Below are 9,643 nucleotides of genomic sequence, written 5' to 3' on the forward strand. Positions count from 1 at the left end.
TTGGTTTGATGAATTTAATGTAGGTATGAATGTACATACATTGCGTTACCGATAGTTACTGAATTGTTAGTTACTGAAACCTGTTTCTCGATAGAATAAATTTGATCAAAAATATTAATATTATGAATATTTGACATTTCGAAATCGTTGTGTAAAGTTTCTAAAGCTTCCATTGCCTCACGATTTGAAATTTTCACTGGAGTCTCTTCACATTATCATTTATAGAAACTAAAACCTGAAAATTCACCTGCTGCTCATTAAAGTCATTCCTACATGTGGTAAATATTCTATCCCATTCTGGAAACGCTGCACAGATTTCCAGCTCCTCTTGTAGGCTCTCAGGTTCAGATACATTCGTCACTTTGAATCAACCTTTTTTGAAGCAATGACTAATTGTGGTTTTGCTAATAGAAAACTAAGTTTTTCTTGCAAATCTCATGGCCTGGGGGATGTTGATTTCTGGGCTTTTATCCTCTTCTATAGATTTAAGAACATACTGAACAACTTCCTTCCTGTAGAAAACTTTAAAGTTGTTGATAATACCCTGATCCATAGGCTGCAATTTACTTAATTTGGGCAAATTGTTGAGCTGTGCAGTCGACAAACATAATGATTTTTTGGGCCCTATTATCACTTTTTTTAACCAATCTGCAAATAATTCAAAAGTCATCCAGGCCTTTTTATTGTTTTGATAATCAACAGGCAACGTTTTAATACCCTTGAAGCATCTTGGGCACTTAGATTTTCCAATTAAAAGAAGTGGCAGTTTTTCAGTTCAGACACATTCGCACTTACAAGTACAGGGACCCGATCTTCACTCAATCTACCACGATGTCAAGGCTGACCTTTGAACGTAAATTTTTCATCCGTTAGACACTTGTAGAATAAGCTTTATCGGCGTTGAATACATTACCAGGGGATTAATCGTGTAATAAAACTGGAAGGTTTTTAATCCACTCATTACATTCGTTATTGTCCACAGATTTGCTTTCACCACAAATATTGTTGAATGCGATATCGTTTCTTTTCTTAAATTCCTTCAACCACCCATTACTACCAGAAAAATTATCAGTTGCAAATTCTTGAGCTTTATTATTATTCTGTACCTGCTTTATCCATGTACAGAGACACTTTTTAGCTTCAGGAAACTCTGCTGTTTGTATTCGTTCGAGTTTTCGTTTCCTATCAACACACTGAGACCGAATTTTCTCGTTGTTATTAATAATTCTACACAGGGTTGTCTTTGGTATGGACTTTCCACAATCATAATCTGATCAAAGTTTTCCGATAATGATAACATTCCATATTTACGTTTGGACATTTTGTACACTTTTATTCCCTTGTTCTTAGGTCGAAACCTGAGATAGTACTGACAAACAAAGCATGCGTGAAAGACGATGCGAAATGTTTGTAAACAAACATCTCAAAATGTGTTAAAACCTGATTAATTCGTCTCACCTATACAGGTAATTGAGCTACAGAGTCTTAATTATAGAGGTAAACATCGAAAAAGTCTTAGAATTCAGATTTTATTTAACAAGGTTCAAAACAACCCATTAATTGAATGAAAAAGAACCGGGACCTCATTGCAACTTTTCCAGGACACACTTAACCAGGTTTCAGTGTATATTTAATGTTGAATAGAGATCAACTATAAGTATAATGTTGCTCTAGTTCTACCAATATCAATTGCAGAAGACAGTTATGCGAAGAACAATCAACATTTCATAAATACGCACGGCACTAATACCAAAGTAAAAAATGAAAAATATACAGATGCGTTAAAGCTAATAGTCTAACAATATCTAGATGAGATAACCTAATTGTTTGATAAGATCTATTCAGAAGCGATACCAAAGGAATGGCTTCAATAATAATCATGTATCACAATTCCAAAGAAACACGAAGCTAGAAAATAATGCGACACCGTACTGTTTTCCTAAAGAGTGACATGCTAAAAGGTCTTACTTAAAGTCATCCACCGTGGGATTTATAGAAAGCTTGAAGAAGATATACGTTTTATCGATAAAAAGAGACTCAAATAATTCATGGAAGTCCTAGAAAACCTTGACACAAAGGATATGAAAATAATAATCACACTGTACCTGAATCCTGAGACTCTGCTTTGTCTCCACTCCTTTTCAACGTCTACGCAGAGGAAATCTCTAGATCTTACCGAATTTAGCCGAGAATATGGTCTGATACTGTATGTGGAAGGCAAAAGACTAAAAAGAGTCCGTTTAGAAGTAAAGATTCCGATCTAGTAAACCCGTACACCGCTTATGAAGATGAAGAAGCTTTTCTATAGCCGCGATTTGAGGTTGGCGAACACGGATTCTTAAGTGCTATGTATTCCCAGTCCTCTTGTATGGTGGTACTGTAAGATGCTGATAATATCATTGACATATCATGTTACCAACGTAGGTGAATGGAGAAGACGTAGAGATCCTTCATGAAGGGAAACGTAGAAAACTCCGCCACGTCATGTAAGTACAAAAATTCGAGATCCTACAACTCATAATTCAAGGAAAAAGATCTGTTGGAAGGAAAAGAATATTTTGGCTTAGGAACCGACGAAAATAGTTCAATTTCATATCTTTTGACCTATTTATAGCCGCAGATTCCAAAGTCAAAATTACATGATGATAGCCAACCTCAAAAATGGAGAACTGTCTTTGTAATACAAAAGTAATAGACATTTTCGTGGTTGCTGTTTCCTCCCCGTAAAAATGGTGAGACAAATAGTTGTCTCCAGCTGATTATTTTAGTAAAATAATTCTATGTAATCTTCAATACGGGATTTTGACCACTTCAACCCTTTTTCTATTTCCAAAGACATTAAAAATTTAGATAAAAGATTGACATTATACGATAATAAGTGTTTTGGATTAGTATGAAAGTTTTGGCGTGAATTAGTCTCCAAGAATGATTCAAATGATAGATGCTGAAGTTCTAAAAGCATATTGTGAACATATAAGTACAGAAATGTTAAGGAAAGCTGGTAATATATCTAATCATTAGCTGAATAATCCTCTATTGAGTAAAGCTGGAAAATGTGTGAAAAAAAATATAGTAATACGATAAAGTGTGTGTGTGTTCTAAATAACTCACTGTATAGAGTTTGGTTCAAAATTGGAAATGGGGATACGTCAGTTAGCAAGCCAAATAGATGCGTCGATTGATGCCAGTTCGAATTAAAGACTTTGATCTAGGATACATTTAGAAACTATTCTGATGAGACTCATAGGTCTTAACCGGTTTACAGATTATTCACTGACAAGATTTTTGTATAAATTAACACACGGACCCTCAATGCTTCCAGCCAAGGGTGGCACTTCCATTTACAATTTTATGTCGCTTTGTTTTTTATGGAATAGTTCAAGGTATTTTGTTAGACACCACATACATTGTTATTGTTGAAATACGAGAATTTTGATACTAATTACTTCACTAGAAATAAATCAACAAAAAAACTATTAAAAATATACCATTTGAAAACCTATGTATCCATTAAAACTCTTGAAACTATTTTGCCTAATTATTGTTATCGACAGAATGTTGAAAATAATTGACTGTCCGTTTAATATCAACATAAAGTATCGTTCAATTAAACATTTGTTTTATAATATATTCATAATAAGCTATTACCAAAGTAATTTAAGTTTATTTGATCCTTGATTGATGCCTACAATTCTTAATATGCTTTTAAATTGAAAGTTTTCAGAAATAGTCAAGGTCTCGATGTCTCTAACCTTTATTTAATACGTAAAACTGTTCACCCAAACCATGATCAACATTTGGAATGGATTATTAACCATAGAACATTGGCACTGCAGCTCCGAATTTGGCCCTGGACATAAAATATTACCATAACCGCAAATTCGTTTGTTGGATGTTGAATCCTCTACAAGATCCGTCCATCTTTGGAATGTTGTTCGCACATTTAGAGTCCGGCTCGCAAGCAAAACCAGACTCAATACAGAGAAGAGAAGTTAGACTTATAGACGATCTAGAGTTGATACTCGTTGGCCTACAGACGTAGCTCATGAACACCAAGTTTGCCTGCAGACACCCAGAACTTCAATTTTTCTAATATCTTTGGAGAAGTGCAAATGCAAGCCTGTGGAATCAGCTACCATACTACGTCTTTTCCGAGCAGGGTTTAGCCTTTTGTGTTTGGTTTTCACATAAAAAACATTTTATTTTTCAACACTCACCGGTAAACTTCGTCGGCCTCATTAACGACCTTTTTATACCTCTAATTAAAGCCCGCAACTGTTCAACTTAATAATGGACAAAATAATATATCACGTCAAGAATACAGCAAGAGGATATTCACTTACAACGGGCATAATAAAAGCAAACAAAGCCGAATATCATGCGCACTCCGGGACATTATCTGGAATAATATCAGTATGAACAAAAGGACAAAAGTTGAAATATACAAAGCCCATATTGACATCTGCTATAGAAACAACAGCGGACAACAAAAGAACTAAAAACATCATTCGAACAACAGAAATGAAAATACTCACTAAGAGACAAAAAGAGATATAAGAATATGAGGTGGAAGACATAGTCAGATGGGGAAGTAAACGTAGAAGATCTTGGAACGAACACGTGGACAGGATGACCAGATAAAGATTAGCAAAGATCGCACGACGACCTTTAGGAAGACATCCAAAAAGATGGATGGATTCATGGATATCAACATCTCAAAGATGACAAGTTGAAGAAGAAGAATTAAAGATATTTGTTTCTTAAATATTTACTGCCACTCCACATAGAATCTCCTTCGTTGTTCTGACGGGCACAGCAACTTTTTTACGCTACATCTCTATTTTCAGTTTCGTTTGAGAAACTCGATCTACCACTTCAAAATTTGTGTAATATAATCGATAAAGTCAGTTCGATCTTTCATTGCTTTACGTGAGAATCCCGATAATCTCAAGAGCACATATTGAGTGGCAGACCCAATCTTGCATTTACCAGATTTCATTGCAATCTCAGTATTAGTACTTTCTACCTGATCCTCACTTTATGAAGACGCATATTTATACACCCGAACGTCTGGATTTGGAACTGGATGTTGTGCCAAAGAATAAACCTCATTCTCACTATTTGATACATAAGCCTGATCAAAATAATCGTGGTTTCCTTTAAACTCTGTGATGAATTTTCTTCTCTAACTGCTCATAATAGCTGAAGAGCTGCAGCATTTGTTTCGAATTCGCTAATGGACTAGGGTTAAGTAATCGATCTTAATGACTAAATGACTGAATTCAGCATCGTAATTCTCATGTTCTTATAACAATTATAGTTCAATAATCATTTTTCAACACAGTGTCCTTTGAAGTCTATAAACTTAGACCAGAGATGCTCTAGTCTTTTTCGTATGGGATAAGGTCGTCGTCTGATCAAAATCTCTCTTCTGCAAGTGAAACTTTGAGGTTAAGGAACAAGAAAAAGTCACTTGAGCCAGATCTAGTACATACTTATCAAACAATGATGTGTAATACTGCATAGATGCACACAATCCCAAAACCGCCGCAAAATCCAAATCATTTTGGTTAAACAGCATCAATAAAACCTCAAAAATGCTAGTTCGGTTGTGTTTTTGGTTCAAAGTGAGTGAACGCGTCCCGAAAGCTATAAAATTTTGCAGAAAAAGTCTAGTAAAAAAGCACATCAGTATTTGTAATGTACAATTTGATGTATCCAAATTCATACCAAATAAATAATTTTTTTGAATTTATCATTCGCATTTGATGTTGTTTGGGACTTCATTGTTACTATAACTTGATTTCTCAGAAAGTTCATAATCGGTAGTATCGTAATCATCCCTGTCAATAATCTCATAAAATTCTGAAATCAAGTTATCAGTAGTCTTTTCATAGCCATATTGGGCTCTTGATATTATAATTATAACAATTGTTATAAAACAACAATGTGATACATCAAACTATACTAAAATAAGAATATAGACCCATATCTATGATTCAGTTTTAGTTGTATACAAATTAAGTCTTAGTTGGTTCCCGTAAAGAAATTTCTGTTATATAAGCCAACTAACTTTTAAAAATCCCACTTTCCTATGCTTTTCGATAATATCTTTGTGATTTTTTTTAAAATATATAATGAATAAATGAGATAAACTTTTAAACTTAAATTTTGAAAATTGTCGTGGCAGTCAACGTGTTAAATTAAAAATTGCCACACTTTTAGATCGTAAAAAGTAAATCCAAATCTAAATCCTTCAGATTTCATCCTAGTTATTCATTATTAAAAAACTGTGCTGTGTTACTGTAACATAGGTATAAAAAAACGAATTATTCAATTTAATGTTATACATATAAAATTATTACGAAATTGTTTTGTTGACATTAATATCGAGAATTCAATTTATTGATGTCGTTCTAAATCTTTTGTTTATAACAAATACAAATATCTTTTATTGATCAGACTATTTTTTATTTTGTTTTCAATAATGTTTTTCACAATTCTTAAATAATTAATGATAAAAATTGACTTGTTTATAATTCGACGTAAACAAAACAAGAAACAAAACCGACAGAAATATTTTTGTAACATATTAATTTCAGTTCAAATTACTTCCGAACTACCTACTAGTGTAAATTTCTAAAAAAAACTTATAAATCACTCAATTTTTTCATGGAATTCCCTCTCCACACTTTTATTATACTTCTTATAAGTAATGAGTCCCATCTGTATGAAAACAAACGCGAAGAAATATTTGAAATATTTTGAAACAAATTTCTTAAAAATACGAAAGCAGTTAGACAGAAAACTCAATACACTTGCAGTATCGAGCCATCATCAAGTACCTGTATTTAAAAGGGTCAAGAGGTAAGCAGATTTACGAAGATATGATTAATACCCTTGGCGATCAATGTCCTTAATATGCGACCGTGAAAAATTGGATTGCAAGCTTCAAAAGAGGCAAATTTTCCATTGAAGATGAAGACCCATCGGGAAGGCCAGTTTCTGTGTCAGTCCCCAAAAATATCGATGCAGTTCACAACATGATTTTATCAGACCGACGATTGGGCTAAAACGGATATCTGAAGCACTGAAGATTTCATACGAACGCGTTCATCATATAGTTTACGGCAATTTGGACATGAGACAAATTGCTGCAACATAAATCCCAAATGTTTGAATGTTGACCAAAAGCGTGCAAGGGTAGAAGCATCGCGTTCGGTCTGTGCTCGATTTGAAAACGATGTAGACTTCTTAAACCGAATTGTTACTATGGATGAGACTTGGGTACATTGCTACTATCCAGAAACAAAGCAACAATCGATGGAATGGCGACATTCTGGTTCTCCAAGAGCTAAGAAGTTTCGTGTCCAAAAATCTGCTGGAAAAGTTCTTCCTTTAGTTTTTTATGATTGCCATGGAGTAATCATGATTGATTTTTTGGATAAGGGTTGAAAATTAACTGGAGATTACTATTCGACATTACTGATCACTCTACGAGAAAAAATTAAAGAGAAAAGACGCGGAAAGCTATCCAAAGGTGTATTGTTTTTGCAGGACACGCAAATCTCATGGTGCCATGCATAAAATTCGTGATTTGAGGTTTGAATTACTAGGACACCCCCTTTATTCACCAGATTTGGCTCCATTTGACTATCGTCTCATTCCTCAACTGAAAAAAAGTTTAAAAAGTCGTAAATTTTCTTCCAACGAGGTCTAGAGACGTTGCAGGTTCGCTGTAATAAATGTATCCAATTTTGTTTCTATAGTAGGCTAAGAATTTTTCAATATATCCTTGTAAGTATTGCGGTCAAGTTTTAACAAGTTTGAAACAAAGTTTCAGTTTGTTGCTTCGATTCATTTTATCATAATAGAGCACCCAGTTGCTTTGAAAAATGTCTCAAACTAGATTAACACTAAAACAAATCAAAACCAGAAAGGAGGCTGTTTACGGTGACTTGTGTTCGTAATTTTGAACAATAAAAAATTAGTCTACGCTGTTTCGCTAGGCACGAGAATCATTAGAAAATGACCTACGTGCGGGAGGTCCTGTGACTACTCCAGAAAACATTGAATTAGTTAAAAAATTGCTTAAAAACAAAAGGAATTGCAGCATCCGAGATGCAAAAGAGATGCCATGGAATCGCGATGAAAGGAGAACTCGTGCCGAAAAAAGCAAAGGTTACGAAAAGCACCAAAAAAGTGTCTACGAGGGTATCCTTTTGATTGAGGAATCAAATACAATCAAGTACGCGGCATATTACTCTGACTTATTAAGACAGTTGCGTCGAAATAAATCAGCCGAGATGTACGTTTGCTTCATGACAATGTTCCAGTCCACACCGTTTCGCTTTCTAAGAGCACTGAAGAAGAATATGGCTTATCAGAGATTGAACACCCACCATAGAGCCATGATCTGGTCCCGTCCGACTATTTATTGTTCACAAAGCTGAAGGCTGAGTTGAGAAATGGAATATTCAACAGTGTCGATGAAATTAAACGTGTACGAACATTTTGACTATAGATAATTGGCATGGAAGCTTTAGATTATTGAAAAATAATCACAGTTTTTGAATTTATGAATTGTCTTTCTATGTTAGGCTGGGAACTCATGGACCGCATTGCGTGTATAATTTCTTAAAATGAATACAATCATATTTTCACGACAAAATGCGAGTCTAGAAAATGAATTTTGATTAAAAGCATCCTATTCCACAGTCACAGAATAATTTTTTATTGATACCAAGTACATGCTGCTATTACTTATGAGGATTATGTCAATGAGCCGAATTTTTTTTCTATTTTTCTCTTGTTAGATCATATATGTTTTTGGCTGAACGTCCGAAAAACGCCAATGAAACTCGCAAGGTGCAAAATCGCGGACATTTCGTGCGCAGGTAAGTAGGAGCAGAAAAATCCGCCAGTTATTAAATAATCAAATGTTTTGTTAATTGATTATTCACAAATAACATTATCCCAGTCACAGACCCCCCCCAAAAAGATGGAACATTTTAAAAATAGCAACAATTATACCAACAGAGGCTCAAGCAAATACATCGATGATATAGATTCGGTCAGGTTAGGTTAGGTTAGCTAGGTTAGGTTAGATTAGGCATTTTTTGACCGAATTTTTCACGTTTTTCGCGCATACGTTCGATGCCAGGAATATTTTCTTAGTCCTTATTCGATTGTGACCATTCCCTATCATTTTTACCTTCCAATTCCTCTTGGCGTTTTTCGGAAGTTTATCCATGGTTTTTTTTTTAAAATTGTCTTGATTTTAGGCACCTTTTCTTAAGAAATTAGCTTCGAAAAACAAGTAGAAGTTGACGTTTCGACCTTTATTCGTTATTTATATTATATCTCACCCCCACTCTCACAGTGTTGTTTTTGATCGACAAAGTGAGTGGGCACGTGTTTTGTTCAAAATCTTTCATCTTCAGTGATATAATATGATTTGTTCGAACATACCATCCAAATAACTTTAAAAATAAGCTTCTATCTTCCCAATATTCTTCCTTGGATCAGAAAAGATGTATGATTAGTAATAATTATATCATGTAACAGACAAAGAACGTGATATGGAGCGAGAGGTAGAATTTGCTTCAACTCTTGATAGAAGGAAAGATAGAGGAAAGAAAAG

This window comes from Diorhabda sublineata, chromosome 11 (assembly GCF_026230105.1).
Source record: "Diorhabda sublineata isolate icDioSubl1.1 chromosome 11, icDioSubl1.1, whole genome shotgun sequence".
NCBI lineage: Eukaryota > Metazoa > Arthropoda > Insecta > Coleoptera > Chrysomelidae > Diorhabda > Diorhabda sublineata.